General features: G+C 41.2%; 2 protein-coding genes across 2 annotated transcripts in view; one reads left to right on the top strand and one right to left on the bottom strand.

The window, feature by feature from the left end:
• Positions 1 to 16,516, bottom strand: part of LOC144539498 (NACHT, LRR and PYD domains-containing protein 3-like) — a 306,969-nt gene that overhangs the window by 235,612 nt on the left and 54,841 nt on the right. The gene's annotated exons all lie outside the window — the stretch shown is intronic.
• Positions 10,086 to 16,516, top strand: part of LOC139914928 (neurabin-2-like) — a 33,759-nt gene continuing 27,328 nt past the window's right edge. The window contains exon 1 of the mRNA XM_078284543.1: positions 10,086 to 10,174. The gene's annotated coding sequence lies outside the window, so the exon portion shown is untranslated. The remainder of the gene's footprint in view (positions 10,175 to 16,516) is intronic.

Raw genomic sequence — 16,516 nt, 5'->3', positions numbered from 1 at the left:
TATTCAGCATTCACCTTGAATTTATGTGTTGGTGGAGTTTTTCTACTCAAGAAAGAGAAGGGAAAAACCAAGAGTCGCCCCTTACTCAAAACCTTGTGGCTGCAGTGCATTCTGGTCTATCTCCTCTTCTACGATGGATTTCTCCCTGTATGATTGTTGAACGTCTCTCGGTGCAAAATGGCGGCTCTAGAAAGAAGCCCTCGCTCTTTGATTCTGAGGGACTGACACCAAAACCTGACGTTTACCACTGATGTTTTACATCCTGAAACATTTTCTCATATCAAACTGCACTGTAGCTGCTGGAAACATCTGGAGGTGACGTCACCTCGTCTACGATTGGCCGGTTATCCATGGGAAGAACATAAATACACCAAATTTAAGTGTGTTTAAGTGTTTTAGGGTGGATTTCCCTTCAACTAGAGGACATTCAAGCATGATAACCAAAAAGTATGTCTTTTTTTTGTTATGTGTTCAGAAAGTTTCACTCACATTGTTGTTTGGACTTGGAGCTGACATGGCCGCCCTGCTCAACAGAGACAGCATCATCACCAAGACAACCACAGGAGCCATCAGCACACTGTAAAAAGACACAGTGTAAATACCAGGGGCCAACCAGGTGTGTCTCCATGATGGAGGAACATGTAGAACTGTGTGTTAGTTAATAAAGTGTAAATCTGTAGAACTGTGTGTTAGTTAATAAAGTGTAAATCTGTAGCAAGCAGCTAGAAGCAGAGAGCAGCTGAGTCAGCTTGTTGTGGTGTGGCTGTAGATCCATTCAGTAACGTTCTCAGTAAAAGTGAATAGTGTGATAAGGTGGATTTGGTTACTGTGACACAGTAAACTGTCTTGTCTTTAGCCCTAGTCTCTACTCCAAAACACTCTGAGTTGTAGCTTGAGAAGAGTCAGCTCAGTTAACCTGAACAAACTGTTAGCTAGCTAACTAGCCAGCAAACACACTGATGTTAATGTGAACATGCTAACGCTAGCTGCTGCTAGATACGTTAGCTATGTTAGCTAGTGCTAGACAGTGATGGTTAGCTGATGGTTAGCTAGATAACAAGCTGACATTAGCTAAACACAACATTGTCAGACTGGGACGGCCAGTCTGACAGGAAGTTTAGAAACACAATCAGCTGTTCTCACATTCTCAGAAAATAAGGAACAGAGATGTAGCCCATATGATTACTGTCCCGAATTTCCCCTAGGGGATCAATAAAGTGCATCCTTATCCTTATCCTTACTTATACTTCCACTCATAGGTGTCATTTACACTGGGGACGCTGGGGAAGTGTCCCCACCACTTTTTGAAATGGCCAATTTTGTCCCCATCACTTTTTAAAAGCATAATTTGTTAAAAATGTTCTGAAAAAATAGCTTGCACCAAGAAATGTTAACTAACAAATGAGAACGCTTTAAGAAAGGTTTATTTGCACAATAAGAAAACATACAATGCAGTGTAAATATAGAAGAAACAAATGCGCATTGTCCAAAAAAAGTAACGTAAGCTAAAAAAAAAAGAAATCCACGTAGTTTGTTCTATATTTCACATTATTTGCGCACAGCCAGTTCTCGAATGGACCAATTGCAAAGTCTCTATTAAACATACCAGCATTTCATTCCGCTTACGTGTGGCGGACACTTTACTTAGAGATGAAATTATTTGTTGAGGTGAACAGTTTTTACAGGGAAGAGGAAGAGGGAGAGAGTCGCTGGAGGAAAAAAGGAGATTGAAGAGCAGGAGAGGGCATAGGTGTCATTTACACCGGGGACACTGATTCTAAAATGACAAAAACGTGCATGCGCCGATCAGTAACTTCAACAAATTCTTGACACAGTTTCTTCTTGTCCATGTTTCCGTTCTCTCTCTGTGAACATGACGAAGCCACGCTGCTGAGTCGGGTTTGTGACGTTGAAGAGCGAAGCCAGGTCTTCATGCTCTGGTGCTTTCTACAGCAGATCTATATGATGTTGGCATTGTTGGATTGACATGGAGTTGCAGCTGTGGGTGTGATGCATATGGATGACTGTACTTGTGCGGTCGACGTTGTTGTGCGTTTTATGCTGAGTATTTTCATATTGTCGACTCTGTAGTAGCGAGGCTATGCCCTTTTGATGCGCCGTTATGCAATATTTTTCTCGCCGTAATGATCTACTCTGACCTCATACCGATCCCCCCATTACATTGCCTAAAATCGCATATGTTGAAGACCGTTTAAAAAATGTTTTTTCACCTGAGCCCTGATGTCCCCACCACTTTTCAACACAAAGTGACGCCCTTGCTTCCACTTACTACATATCCTCATATAACTTAGGCTGCTCCAGTTTGACACTGTGATAAAAATCTACATCATAAAGAGTTGAGGTGGGTTTACTCTTCACTGCATCCCAGCTTCTAATGTCGGTTCAAGGAACTGAAGCTTATTCTACTGTCACAAAACACAAGAGATACATTTAAAAAATGAAAATGAAAAATACTAAAACCTTAAATGTATATCCCTTTTTCAGAAGTGTAATCAAACCTCAATATGTGAGATCTTAGAGCAATTCAACTTCCATTATGTCAGGATGTGACCAAACTAAAACTTTTTGATTACAAAATTAAACACAACAGAAGCACATGATCAAACCAAATGATGGTAGTTTTTAAAAGATGGCAGGGATTTTAAATTCTTGAATAAATTCGCAACACTTTTACAGATATATAGCGTTTTTGAATAGAAGTCTTTCATCTCTTCTGTTAAAAAAAACATAAAACTAAACAGTCCTGGTCCTGTTTACTGTCAGACTGAAGGTCTCTGGATCAAAGGAATATTTATGAATATTTCTAATGTGAACCTACCTTGGTAGTTTTCCTCGTGATGAATAGTGAAGCTGTTCATGTGAAAATGACCGGGAACAACTAGCTTGGTCTAGTTCAGCTTTATAATACAAGCGTGTGTGTGTGTGTGTGTGTGTGTGTGTGTGTGTGTGTGTGTGTGTCAACCAAGCACACACAAGTGTGCTTGGTTGACACACAAACATGATATTCATGTGAATTTGGATCATTCTCCATACCCAGTTTAATGCCGACCAGCATTATGTTTGATTCTTTTTATTCTTTTTATCTTTTCCACAATACTTGAGGATCAAGTTTATAATAACTTTATTGTTGTGTGGGTTGATTCTGTCAGGGTTTTTGTTTGTTGGAAGGTTCCTCCTATATCATTTTCCCGGGTGGCATTTTGAAGTGTAATCTAAGCGAGAACTGGATCATAAACAAACAAAAACCTTTTGCTTGTTTGGTTGAGGATCATGTTGCGTCTATTCAGGTCTGTGTTTGTGCCTCCACTGCCCTCCTTCCACCTTTCTACAGTATCTCTAAAGCATAAAGCTATTCAGTTGTCAGTCATCCATTATTCAATTATATTATATATCATTATATTATGTCAGTCATTATTCAATCATTATTTAGTCATTGTTCAGTCTTTATTCAACTGAATTCAATTCAAACCTTTATACAGGAAAACTCACTGAGAGCAAGCTCAGTGAGTCACACAAAGGAAGTAAAAACAACAATAGAGATAATAAAATAAATAAAAAAACAGTAAAATAGTACAAATCATTAATAATAGGTTAAATGCAATATACAGTAATTAACAATTAAAATGTTTAAAAATAATTGCACATAACTTGGTAATGCAGCAATCAGGTGGTTTAGATAAAAGTGCTTGAATAGCAGCTGCTGTCTTCTACTTAATAGAAAAGCCCAGTTAACATTTTGATATTAAGCACAAATGATGAGTGTAATATCTACTGCCAGTAAAACAAATAGCATCATGGTAGAGAGGATCTAGTGGTTTTATAATGGATGGAGAAGTGTGCCTGTAAATCACATCACCGTAATCCAAGTGAGATAAGAAAGTGGACTAACTGTTTTCTGCCCTTCACCAGTTCCTCAATATGGATTTTAAATGACAACTTACTGTGAAGCCATAGCCCCAGATATTTATAATTAAGAACACTTTCGATTAGGGCACCGTTCAAGATTGGTTTTATCATCGGTTAATACCAGTTTTAGCTCAATGAGGGTTGGATGGTGTCAAAACCACCTGAAGGGAGACCAGTGTTTGATTAACAGCAGGAGCAACTGTCAGTCTTTATTCAGTTGAATTCAGTCATTATTCAGTAGTTATTCAATCGTTCTTCAGTCGTTCTTCAGTGGTTATTCAGTCCTTATTCATCCTTATTCAGTCATTATTCAGTCCTTATTCAGTCCTTATTCAGTCATTATTCATTCCTTATTTAGTCATTATTCATTCCTTATTCAGTCCTTATTCATCCTTATTCAGTCATTATTCAGTCATTATCCAGTCATTATTCAGTCCTTATTCAGTCCTTATTCAGTCATTATTCAGTCCTTATTCAGTCCTTATTCAGTCATTATTCAGTCCTTATTCAGTCCTTATTCAGTCCTTATTTAGTCATTATTCAGTCCTTATTCAGTCCTTATTTAGTCATTATTCAGTCCTTATTCAGTCCTTATTCAGTCATTATCCAGTCATTATTCAGTCCTTATTTAGTCCTTATTCAGTCATTATCCAGTCATTATTCAGTCCTTATTCAGTCCTTATTCAGTCCTTATTCAGTCCTTATTCAGTCCTTATTCAACCCTTATTTAGTCATTATTCAGTCCTTATTCAGTCCTTATTCAGTCCTTATTCAACTCTTATTCAGTCCTTATTTAGTCATTATTCAGTCACTATTCAGTCACTATTCAGTCCTTATTCAACTCTTATATAGTCATTATTCAGTCCTTATTCAGTCCTTATTCAACCCTTATTTAGTCATTATTCAGTCCTTATTCAGTCCTTATTCAACTCTTATTTAGTCATTATTTAGTCATTATTCAGTCATTATTCAGTCATTATTCAACCCTTAGTCATTATTCAGTCATCATTCAGTCTGCTGCACCCTTATTTCATTACGCACTTTTAACATACACAATGCATACACTGATCCCATAATAACGGCACATAGCATTTGTTTCATATAGCATACTCAAACCTTTATTAGCATTTTGGTGTTACAGGTTGAGTGCACGCATCTTAGTTAAATTGTATTGTCACTATTGCTATTTTGTTCAGTTAGTTTAAGTTGACTATGTTTCACATTCGCCTCATCTCTCTCTTTCCTCTCATCCTCTCTGCTGATGTGTGTCATCTCATCAGAGCTGTCCGCCACCATCTGCCAAAGAGTGAGCGGCTCGTTTCGGCCAGTACCAAATACTGTGTGTGGGGGTGGAATGAACCATCTCCCGGGAGATGAAGGGGGGGTTTAAGTAGTTAATCTATGTCTTAAATATTAGAATGGATGTAAATTTGTATGCTACTAGAAAGTTAATTAATTAGCTTAACTTAACTGAATTGTAAACTTAAAAACAACAACATGTATAAGTTGTACAGCCTGTGTGTTCTGGGAACTGTGATGTACTTTGGACTGGCCGTGGTATATATAGGACCCACTCTCCATCCTCAGGCAGTTTTTGGTTTAGTTGGGCACTGGTTATGTTACTTTACAGTTTAGCCAGTTGCACCTAACCCAATTTGCATATGATTTATCTATTTATCTGCACCTTAAACCTCGTTTTGTTACCTATCTTATTTGTAAATACTTTTGGGTTAATAAAAACCCTTATTTTTTGCACCTTATTTTTGCCACTTGTGTCCACATGCTCGGTCCCTCACACCCGTTTTGATAAGAATAGTGACGATCCATCAATAGACACCTCCCATTTGGACAGGGATATTGATTTTATTGATAGTATTGAATTATTATATTGTACTTTTTAAGAATGTGAACGTTCACAAGGCATCAGGGCCTGATGGCATTCCGTCCCGTGCATTAAAATGATGTTCTTCTGAGTTGGCCCGTGTGTTCAGTGAAGTGTTCAACCTTTCCTTAAGATCCTCTACTGTTCCTAAGTGCTTTAAAACACCAATTATTTTCCCTGTACCAAAGAAACCTAAGATCACCTGTTTGAATGATTATCGCCCAGTGGCTTTTACATCCGTAATTATGAAATGTTTTGAGAGGTTGGTCGTCATACTTTAAATCTGTAATTCCTCAGTCATTGGACTCTTATCAAATTGCTTACCGCTCAAACAGGTCTGTTGAAGATGCCGTTTCACTTGCACTGCATATTGTGCTGGAACACGTTGACAGATGCAATGTCTCTTGTAGAATGTTATTTATTGACTACAGTTCTGCATTCAATACAATTGTACCAAGCAAACTAGTTGTGAAGTTAAGAGCCCTCGGCCTCTGCCACTCCATTTGTGATTGGAATTGAGACTTTTTAACAGGGAGGGAACAAGTAGTGAGAATAGGCAGCTTCACTTTATCTACGGTGGTCACAAACACAGGTGCACCCAGGGGTGCGTACTCAGTCCACTTCTATACTTACTCTTCACCTATGACTGCACTGCAAAACATGATATGAATTGCATTATCAAATTTGCAGATGATACAACTGTGATAGGAAGAATACAGAATAATGATGAATCTTTTTACAGACAGGAGGTCATGAGACTGACAGAGTGGTGCACTGACAATAACCTTGATTTAAATGTCACTAAGACAAAGGAAATCATTGTTGATTTCAGGACAAATGGAGGAGCGCACACTCCTATTAACATCAATGGTGCTGATGTAGAAATAGTGGATTGCTTCAAATTCTTAGGGGTGCAGATATCCAGAGACCTCAAATGGTCACTTAACTGTGTTGCTGTTGCCAAGAAGGCTCAGCAGCGGCTCTATTTTCTGAGATGTCTAAAGAAGTCTGGTGTAACCACCAAAACACTTGTTCATTTTTACAGATCCACCGTTGAGAGCCTCCTCACAGGAAGTATAACTGTTTGGTATGGAAGTTGTTCTGAGGAGGACCGTAAGCTTATTGAGAAGGTTGTAAGAACAGCACAGAAAATGATTGGATCTGTGAGAGATATTTATGCTAAGAGGTGCCGTGATAGGGCCCAGAAAATAGTCCCTGACCCCAGCCGCCCAGGCAGCAGCCTCATCACTCAGCTACCATCAGGTAGACGCTACCGCTGGGAGTGCTGCCCAGACGGACGTGTAAAGCAAGGAGTTCGTACAAACAGACTTATAAACAGTTTTCACCCAGAGGCTGTCCAGTTTTTAAATGAATAGCACTACTGTACTTTACTAACTACAGCAACTATCGCACTTTGCCAACATTGCATGTACTGCTGCATATGTTTTATGTTTTATCATGCTTTTATTTTGTCTCTTATGTGTTCTTTTTGCTGAATGACGTGAGGCTCGTCAAGAATTTAAATGCATTTCTCTGTAAAGGTCGAAACTTGAAACTCATTATTCAGTCCTTATTCAGTAGTTATTCAGGTCATTATTCAATCATTACAAGTTAACAATGAATTTCGTAGGAAGAAAGGATGAGAGAAGGAACCTATAATATAACCTTCATAGGTTCCTTCAGGTGAGAGAAGAGAGAGAAGAGAGGGATGAATGAATGGATATAGCAATAACAAAGGGGAGAGAGAGAGAGAGAGAGAGAGAGAGAGAGAGACAGAGAGAGAGAGAGAGGGAGAAGTTCTTTATTATCACCATTTAAAATCATCCACTATTCCACTGGAAGACTCTCCGTTTAAAAGCACACACTTACAAACCAGTTAAAAGCCAGCTAAAATAAATAAAAGTAAATAAAATAAAAAAAATTAAAACTCAGCATCAAATCTCCATTCTCTTCAGCAGAGCAGAGGACTCATCCCACAAGAGAAGGAACATGTCTGACCCTCACTACCAAACCAAACCCCTTCATTTTATCCCTGAAATGTCCTTAATTTCTATATCCATTAAAAATAACATCGCTTTAAAAACATAAGGTTATTGTCATGGGTTTATAAGGGATTTATTCATGGGTTGATTCACAGAGACTCTAGAAATTAAGGGATTTTTCCTGCCTTTTGTGCAGGTTTACAGGTTATTAATGAGTTATTAAGGAAAGTTCCTGTCTGCCTGAATTTGACATTAAATTAGAACGTAAGCAGTCAGACATTAAGGGGAGTTTAAAGTGGTTTTGATGGGGTCTCCTCCATTAATAACTTTAATTAATTTCAAGGGGATTTTGCATGAATAAGGGGTGAATTAATGTAAATGTAAGGGTGTTTTAAGGGATTACTGGTTCGTAGAGCCAGCAGAAATGAAATCAAACTGCTGTTGGGTTGTTTAAAGGAATAGTTCACCCAAAAATGAAAAGTTATGTTATTACCTGCTCACCCTCATGCTGAAACAGAGGTGAAGTTTCTTGGTCCAGGTCACACACAGGGAGGATGCCGGCACAACTCAGCAGCAGCCTTCTCCAAAACAGCTGAGGTCAGCGGGGACCGGGTCTGTAGACGACCAGGACAACAGACGGGACGGGGCCCAAACATCACAGTCAACAGAGCTGGACGGAGGTAATTAATTACACTGCCCGTCTCTGGTGGTGGGAGCTTTGTTGCTGTAGCTGACCTGTGTGTTCATATTGTGGCCAGCAGAGGTCGCTGTGTGTCCATGTTGTGTAGTGTTGTGACTGAATGGGCCGCTGCTACTACTGATCCACTCAATAAGATCTCTGACAGCCTCACAGCAACCAGTCAGTCAGTCAGTCAGTCAGTCAGTCAGTCAGTCAGTCAGTCAGTCAGTCAGTCAGTCAGTCAGTCAGTCGACAAGTCAGTGAACCAGTCAGTCAGTCAGTCAGTCAGTCAGTCAGTCAGTCAGTCAGTCAGTCGACAAGTCAGTGAACCAGTCAGTCAGTCAGTCAGTCGACAAGTCAGTGAACCAGTCAGTCAGTCAGTCAGTCAGTCAGTCAGTCACTCAGTCAGTCAGTCAGTCGACAAGTCAGTGAACCAGTCAGTCAGTCAGTCAGTCAGTCAGTCAGTCAGTCAGTCAGTCAGTCAACCAGTCAGTCAGTCAGTCAGTCAGTCGACAAGTCAGTGAACCAGTCAGTCAGTCAGTCAGTCAGTCAGTCAGTCACTCAGTCAGTCAGTCAGTCGACAAGTCAGTGAACCAGTCAGTCAGTCAGTAGGTCAGTCAGTCAAAAAAACAAAAAAAAACAGTCAGTCACATAATAACATCTCTCACAGCCTCACAGCAACCAGTCAGTCAGTCAGTCAGTCAGTCAGTCAGTCAGTCAGTCAGTCAGTCAGTCAGTCGATAAGTCAGTGAACCAGTCAGTCAGTCAGTAGGTCAGACAGTCAAAAAAAAACAACAGTCAGTCAATAACCAGTCAGTCACATAATAACATCTCTCACAGCCTCACAGCAACCAGTCAGTCAGTCAGTCAAACAGTCAGTCAGTCAGTCAGTCAGTCAGTCAGTCAAACAGTCAGTCAGTAAAATACTGACTCTATTGAAACAGAATAGGAATATATTGTTGGTGACAGATGACCTCAGTGGTAAAATGTTACAGTAATATAATGCTAAATAATATTAATATAATGTTAACAATGTTAATATAATGTTAACATAATATTAATATAATGTTAATATAGTGTTAATATAATAGGTTTAGTATAAGTTAACATAAGTTAATATAAGTTGATATGTTAATATATCATGATCTCAATATGTTAATATAATGCTAACATAATGTAAATATAATGTTAATATAATGTTCATATTTCCGCCACCTGAGGGGCGAACAACATTTGATGAGAGGGAGGAGAGGGAGGATGGAGGAGGGAGGAACATAAAGAGTGAGGGGAAAGAGAAAGGGGAGACAGAGGGAGGAGGGGGAGAGGAGAGAGAGCGAGGGAAGAGAGAGAGGGAGGAGGAAGGAGAGGAGAGAGGGATGGTAAGGAGGGAGGAAAAGAGAGAGAGAGAGAGGGAGGGAAAGTATACGGAAAGAGGAGCGAGGAAGGAGGGGGGAGGAGGGAGGAGGAGGAGATAGAGGGAGGAGGAAAAGGGAGAGACAGGGAGGGGAGGAAAGGATGGAGAGAGGAGGGAGGGAGCAGAGGGAGGAGGAGAGAAAAGGGTGAGGAGGAAGGAGGAGGGGCAGAGGGAGGAGCAGTCAGTCAGTCTGCTCGCTCGCGGGGGGAATCAGCAGCAGGACAATGGACTGTCTATACAGCGGATCCTAACGGGCACCGGGCTGCTTCCAACAAACCGCTGGAAATAAGGTACGGGCGTCGGACTGGGGCGGCTTACAGGGTCTCGGGGGGTCTCAGGGGGTCGCAGGAGGTTTTTACACCGGCTAAAATCTGTTGTTTTGTCCATGAAAGAGGAGGAAAGGCTGCAGGAAGGAAGCGACGCAGCGCAGCGCAGCGCAGCGCAGCGCAGCAGACAGGCATCCAGCAGGGCCGCCGCCTCCCTCTGGGTCCTAAACCAGCCGGCCGCCGCTCGTTCTCTACCTTTATTTATTCATGTCTGACCGTGTTTTGGGTTTACGACGGGGACGAAACGCTGCCCAGGAAAAAATAGAATAATAAAAATTAATGATAATAAAAATAACACCCTGACTGTCCAGGCCTGGAAGGTGTTAGCCCCGATACGTGCCGTTTTCTCTTGTCTGGAGAGAACGTCACGCCGAACTCCATTAAAAAAACCCGAGCAGTTTTGTGTTTCCTTGCGTATCTGCAGAAATACCCACCTCGCAGGACTCGACTTAAGAGCGTTCACGAATCGATAGGGTCTTCTGGGAAATTCGGCGTACAAGAGATCCATCAAGCAGCAATTAATTGCAATTAAACGATAACCTTTGTAAGTGTTCACACTGCTCTCTGCCGCCCTCCACGCTGCGTGTTGATGGAAGAAGATTGCGGGAATAACACGCGGACCCGTTATAAAAGCTGACATTGTATTGAGGTAAAATGCTGCATGGTGTATAATATCCGCGCCGAATTGACGAGTGGCTCATAGTGATTCTGAATTTGTCTTAAGTCTTGCTTTACGACGTATATATTTGTGCCAAAAATCAAGGCCACAATAACTTGCCATATTTTTAATTGGAGTTCTCGAGAGCACAGCACGCACCGGGTATGCCAACAAAGCCTCTTTCTAGCCAGCAGCAGCAGCAGCAGCAGCAGCGGCAGCACACATGACAGCAGGCAGCAGTCTGCCTCTCTCCCAGTATGAACCGTTACAGGCCTGTAACGGCTCCTCTATAGATGCAGGTATTGCATGGACAGATGCAGTCATTGTGTTGGCTATAATATGCCTGGTGTTGAACATGGTGAATGTGTGCATGACGCACAGAGCCATGTAGAGAACTGACTCACATTAACCACCCAAGTTATCACTTATGCCTACTAGCAACATATAACCTCATAACCATATAAACATCTATTCTTTAATCAAGGACTAGTGTTGCCCTCAGCAGAAGTGACTGTACTGTTATTCCTGCAGGGACTTCTGCTGCATCTGGTGCTCAGTAATGACCTTACAGTATTTCATGGCATGTTCATCTCCTCTGGTATCACTATCATGTTCCTATAGGGACTTTAAGGGCGTCTGTGGTCCTTGTACAGTGACCATATGGTATTATATACTATTATTATTTTTTTTAAACCTCCTGTATTATCACATTGTATTCCTCTGGGGACTTATAATAGGCCACATCTGTGATAGTAGCCTATCCTTCTATAATGTTTTACTTACTTTAACATTTGTTGGTTGCTTTCGCTATTTTTCATCAGTGGAATGGTAATTTACCCCTGCAGACAATGAGCGTTTTATAGCTGAATGCAGTCACTACAGTGGCTCCACTGTCTGTCTGTTAGACTGTGTTGCCCATATTGAGTGTGTCCATATAGAGTCACACACACAGACACTTTATTATTAACGGGGCTCGTGACCAGATACAGAGAATTGAGACAAATAGATGCCGACCAGCCTCTTCTCTACCTGCAAGCTCACAGCTCAGGCTTCGTTTTGGTTTGACGGAGCCTGACTGCAGGCCTCGCTGTCACTGAATATGATTAGACAGCATAATACCTAACTCTCCAAACCCTGCACAGCTCCACACATGCCATTTAGAAAAATACAGGTTGGGCTGTTTGTGTGTTGTGTAACTTATATTTAGTGAGGGAAGTGTCTGCGCTGTGACCTTCCCACCTATAGATTATAAGTCGATAGTCATTTATGGTCTTACTGATGGAAGCAGTCGTTGTTGTTGCTATGATGTCTGTATTTTAGGTTGCGCTGACCAGACTGAACGTGTGTTACACAATTAGCTTGTATGTGCAAGGAATTAGATTTGGTGTATATATAAAAAAAGATCAATAAGAAATATTAAGTAGAAAAGGTAGAAATTTAGGGAATAGGCCTAAAGAAAGTAGTATAGGGATGGGACAGTATATCAAAATTCAATATATCGCAATACAAAAATGTGACAATACGTATCGTGGGTCAGAAAAATTTATTGCAATGTTAGTTACATTTTATTCTGCTGTAGTAATCACAAATGAGACTCCTGACCATCACAGTTTCACAAGCTCTCCATCCAAATTATATTATTGTCACTTTGTAATGACATTTTGAAATTGTTGTTTACATTCTAGCAGCCAATGGCATCGCTAGAAAGATTTGAGTCTCAGAAATAAACAGAATTCTGCATTCTCTGTTTATTACATCGTATATCCCATATCGCTCACTGAATCGTATCGTGAGCTAAACATATCGTCCCATCCCTAGTATATAATTATAAGTAGTACATAAAACAATAGAAATTTAGGAAATAGGTCTCTTCTGTCTAGTTTGCACATGGTTCTCTGTTGGTGCCTGACAGACTTAACTGATAGGAAGCTGTGGAAGTCAGTAAGTGAAAAAATAAAGAGAAATATATACAGATGTAGAGAATATTGCACTGGGTTCAGACTGTTTTGGATGCTGCATGGAAAAAGACAGCTGTACACATGAGTTTGAATGGAAATAAATAGGTACAATACAGTAAATAGATCTAATTATATAACTATAGAGCCAATATGGCGTCGAGTGTAGGAGAACTGCCTATAGAGAAGTGCAGTGCTAGGAGGAACTGAGACAAATCAATGACAGTTAGCTTATCAGCTGCAGCACAGCCAGGTCCTCAACTAGGGGCGGTTTTGTGTTTTTTTTATGTAAAATTCATGTAAAGCTGCGTTCCCCCTCCGTCAAGTTCAGATCGGTTTAATTTCCTCCTTCAGTTCAGTTGGTTTGTCCAGGAGAGAACAGTGACCTTTGAACTCTGTTGGCACCAGATAAACGGCAGCGAGAGTCTCAGTCCTCTAACAGGAGAACTGCAACTCCGACTACAGGAAACCGCCCCGAAAACACAAGGGATTATGGGTAGAAGGAGACGGACGCGGTTCCTCATGCTCGGAAAGCCGAGCAGAACAAAATGAAGTCTGGACTGATTCTCATATTCAGCTGTTTCTTTGTGTGTTCTTAACTGGTATGAACACCACAGAAGAAGAGACAGACAAGTCCATCATGTTAGATAAAGGTACAGGAAGTGGAGTCAGATTTTATTTGTCGTCAGGTCTGTGCATGTCCGGTTCATATCTGGTTCATGTATGTTTGGTCCGTGTGCGTTTCCCCGGCCTCGTCTTAACAATAACAGGAAACAGCCTGAGAGCGGTATATGATGCCGTGTGTGTGTGTGTGTGTGTGTGTGTGTGTGTGTGTGTGTGTGTGTGTATAGAGGCTGCTTTAAGGGATATTTGCCTTAATGTGGATTTGGCCACTGAAGTTCACATGATGTGTGTGTGAAACGACTGTTTGGCAAGAGAGTGTCACAAGACATACTGTGGTTTGAGTTTCTGTGTGTGTGTGTGTGTGTGTGTGTGTGTGTGTGTGCAAGAGAGAGAACTGGTTGGCTGCATCACAAGGTATTGCCTGGTGTGTGTAACAAAAAATGAAAACTTGAATGAAAATCCCCCTCAGATCCTCTTCACTGTTAGATCTCTTCAGTCTGTGAAGGGAGTTCTATTTTGATGAAGTATTGTAATTTACTTTTTTGGTGAACCCACTTTCCCTCAACCTGCCTCGCCTACTTCTACTTAGTGGTTTCCTACATTTCCCACAATGCCTTTCGACAACCCCCAGCGAAGTGGCGTGAACTTTTTGCTTTCAGTCAAAGGTGGGCGTATACAGGCTAAACGTAGCTAGCTAGCCAACTAGTTGGCAAACATTGGGGCGTGTCTATGATCTTGGCCACGCCCCTTAGTCAAACCCCAACCTGTCTCTCTCCTGCAGTGCATTCTGGTCTCTCTCCTGCTCCTGTGGGTGGAGAAACTGGTCTCTCTCCTCTTCTACGATGGATTTCTCCCTGTATGATTGTTGACCGTCTCTCGGTGCAAAATGGCGGCTCTAGAAAGAAGCCCTCGCTCTTTGATTCTGAGGGACTGACACCAAAACCTGACGTTTACCGCTGATGAACTCCATTGCAGCTGCAGGGAATATCTGGACATATCACATTGCTTACGTTTGGCCAGTTATCCACAGGAAGTCCAGATGCTGTCCAGTCGCACAGCACCTAGCTAGCTGTGCAGCATCAACTGTTGCCGTAGTTGAAGTTCCTTCAGTCCTGGAATAATAAACAGATTCACCAATCTGTTGTCAAGAAAGAACAAATCCACTCTACTGTATTACTTCACTCTGTGGGTTAGCTGTCTTTCAGTATCTTAACATAGTAGCCTGTTAGCCAAAATGTTTCATTAGCATTGCCCAAACTTAATAAATTCCACACCCAGTATAATACAATATTAAAGAGTAACTTAACACCAAACCCAAATCTGTGTAAAGCCTGACATCTAAAGCTGCTATTGGCTGATATTTGGTGCCCGGTGATGTCACCCCCTGTTGTACTCTTGAAGGTGACATCATCTGGCACCAAAGATCAGCCAATAGCAGATGGCAGTTTCAGTAGCATGTTTTTACCTATAGATGTCAGGCTTTACACAGATTTCTCTTTAATACGATAAAGCTTTAATCATAGCACACTTCCGTCCGAAGCGCCCTACAGCACCATGAGTGTACATAGTTTTAATGTGGGAATTGAACCCCCAACCCCGGCAGTGTTACAGCCTGGCTCTACCTCTTGAGCACTTAATAGACTAACACTATGCACTTGACTGTCGTTTGTTGGTGTCGTGTTTCTTTTTAAGCTCCTTCGTTTTTATGAGGCCTTGCCAAGGATGAGTTTCTGTCATGGGGTGGACAATAAAGTTTTCTGAATCTGAATCTGCAGGACAATGGAGCAGAGCCTATTGGTTTTGAATCTAAATCAATGATCGTTGTGTTGTCTGCTTAAACCAAACCGGGATGTCTGACAACAGTTTGACACATGAGCCACTCAGATGTTTGAATACCAACCGGTCTCTCCAGACTTTACATCATGATGACATCACAGGTCACCTCCAGTTGGTTTTCTTTGGTCTGAACCAGAGTGGAAAAGTTGACTTTGTTGTATTTTTGTATTTGGTTTGTTTAGGTTCAAACTGACCAATTACAAGCCAGCCAGGGCTCGTAAACAAAAGTCACATGACTCACAAGCAGCTCGTTTATTGGGCAGAGTTTTGGTGACCTGTCATCCTGCAGGTTAAGAGATTTAAAACCAGTCTGATTCCAGTCTCTGTAACTTTATCTCAGTATGATGGACTTGTCTGTCTCTTCTTCTGTGGTGTTCATACCAGTTAAGAACACATGAAGAAATATCTGAATATGAGCATCAGTCCAGACTTCATTTTGCTCTGCTAGGGCAAGGCTTTCCAAGGATGAGGGACCGCATCCGTCTCCGTCTACCCATAATCCCTTGCGTTTTGGGGTGGTTTCTGTAGTTGGTTGGATTACTTTCTCACTCCAAACGAACCGCACCACAGTTCTCTTGTTAGAGGACTGAGACTCTCGGTGCCGTTATTTGGTGCCACCAGAGGTCAAACGGCATCGCTCTCGCCTGCACAAACAACTCCAATTAAAGGAGGAAAATAAATGATGAGGGGAACGCAGCCTTGGTTCTCTGCTTTCTGGCTTTGAGAAAGAAAGTTGTTCAGGTTCACTTATATTGGCTCAACTGTATGTATGGTAGAGGAATTCTTCATTTGTGTTCTAGAGGTTAATTCAGGTCAGTCAGTCAAACTGCATCAGCGTACAGCACTCTACAAACCCAGTCTGCTCTTTATTGAGCAGTATCTAATTAGTAAAAGAAAGCAAATGTGTTATTGTGACAATGTAACTTAAACTATGAATCTTCACACCTTAGCTGTGAATTATCACACAACTCCCACAATCTGAATCTGGCCTTGTTGGATAAATGACACTGATGCTGCATTCAAGTGTTGTCGGATTTACAGTCTGACCAGGAGTTTGCACGTGAACGGAAGAAATTTCATACAATAAAGTCCAAAATGAACCACAAGTACAAATTTAAAAGACATGGATATTCCTTGATAACTATAGTGCTACAGCATTCAATTTCCTGTGGTGTTTGCGTTCATAATCCCCTGAAATAACCCGAAGACTGCTTGCTATCGCTAGCTCGATTG

This window comes from Centroberyx gerrardi, chromosome 7 (genome assembly GCF_048128805.1).
Source record: "Centroberyx gerrardi isolate f3 chromosome 7, fCenGer3.hap1.cur.20231027, whole genome shotgun sequence".
NCBI classification, from domain to species: domain Eukaryota; kingdom Metazoa; phylum Chordata; class Actinopteri; order Beryciformes; family Berycidae; genus Centroberyx; species Centroberyx gerrardi.
Note: the sequence above shows the minus strand (reverse complement) of the source record. Positions and strands in the feature narration are given on the sequence as shown.